The sequence below is a fragment of the Mus pahari genome, chromosome 7 (genome assembly GCF_900095145.1).
Source record: "Mus pahari chromosome 7, PAHARI_EIJ_v1.1, whole genome shotgun sequence".
NCBI lineage: Eukaryota > Metazoa > Chordata > Mammalia > Rodentia > Muridae > Mus > Mus pahari.
In genome coordinates this window covers 61,188,355-61,190,012 of record NC_034596.1, presented here as the reverse complement: position 1 = coordinate 61,190,012, position 1,658 = coordinate 61,188,355, and the positions used below count along the sequence as shown (strand labels likewise).

Sequence of the window (1,658 nt, the reverse complement as noted above, 5' to 3'; positions counted from 1 at the left end):
TAAGAAATAACAAAAGTCAATATGAACATTTAACAAAAAACAAACAACTTAAGTGATATTCTGTATAGAGAAAAGACTAAATATTCCCTGGCAAGTAGTGATCACTTTATGGAGAAAAGCAAGTCACTAACAAACACACTAAGACCCACAAAGTGAGGACTCCCCCACGTTCTGACTCAGGAGAGGCGACACCCCAAATCACTCACAAGAAACTGCCTTGATGCAAACCACAAGAGGACTTTTTATTCCAGGTGCGCTCTGGAGTCCACAGTCATACACCATGCAGGGGTAGAGGACCGTGGATCCCGAGTAGCTGGGAAAGGGGGTATTTAAAGGAAAAAAAAACACAACCCAAGGGGATCGGGAGGGAGTTATTGGAAAATGACGAAAATACCAGTGAAAAATAACAAGGGGGTAGTAAAACTCACAAGGGGAAACTCCCTGCTTCTCAAGATTGTTCTCAAGATTTTAATCTAACTTTTGTGGTCAGCACTGGCTGACCTGTGACCTGGAACTGGGTCACTAAACCAGCTAACCTACATTCTTGGTGCTGGACGTCTGAATTTTTCCTGGTCTTTCAACACAAAGATGGGTATTAGGGGTCAGAGTATGAAGAGAACACCAAGACAAAAAGAAAGAAGAAAAAAAGTGGTTTTACAATTTATTCTCAATGAGAATGAATTTAGGAAGAAAAAAAAAAAAAGGTAAAGCTAGTAAAACTGAATCAAGCAGGCTAAAAACAACAAAAGTTTAGTATCTGGGTAGCATAAAGCGCAAGGAAAATCAAAGAATAACGAAGAAAATACAAAAAAAAAGTTTTTGACAAAAAAAAAAAATAATAAGTCTTTCCTTTTGCTGCTGCGTCCACAGTCATGAGTATGCTCAGGCTACAGAAGAGGCTTGCCTCTAGTGTCCTGCGCTGTGGGAAAAAGAAGGTCTGATTGGATCCCAATGAGACCAGTGAAATCACCAATGCCAACTCCCGTCAGCAGATCAGGAAGCTGATCAAAGATGGGCTGATCATCCGGAAGCCTGTGACTGTCCATTCCCTCGGGGGCTCATTGCTGGAAGAACACCTTGGCCTGATGGAAGGACAGGTATATTGGCATAGGGAAGAGGAAGGGTACTGCCAATTCTCGGATGCCCGAGAAGGTGACCTGGATGAGAAGGATAAGGATCCTGCTCCGGCTTCTCAGGAGATACCGGGAGTCCAAGAAGATTGACCGCCATATGTATCACAGCCTCTACCTGAAGGTCAAAGGGAATGTATTCAAAACCAAGCAGATTCTCATAGAGCACATCCACAAACTGAAGGCAGACAAGGTCCGCAAGAAGCTCCTTGCTGACCAGGCTGAGGCTTGCAGGTCTAAGACCAAGGAAGCACGAAAACGCCGTGAGGAGCGCTTCCAGGCCAAAAGGAAGAGATCCTCAAGACTCTGTCCAAGAAGGAAGAGACCAAGAAATAAAGCTTCCCTCATTTTCCTCATGTCTGTACATAGTGGCCTGGCTGTGGCCTCACTGGGATCAGTCATTAAAATAAAACAAGCCTAAAAAAATAAAATAAAGTAAAAAGCATACTGGACAAGTTGGAAGATAAAACTAAGGAAATATTCAAACAATAATGTATATACACATTTTTATATTCTTTTTTTTTTATT

At 42.2% G+C, this 1,658-nt stretch overlaps 1 pseudogene; it reads left to right on the top strand.

The window, feature by feature from the left end:
• The first annotated feature begins 872 nt into the window (after nt 1–872).
• Nucleotides 873–1,466, top strand: LOC110324787 (annotated as a pseudogene).
• The last annotated feature ends 192 nt before the right edge of the window (nt 1,467–1,658 follow it).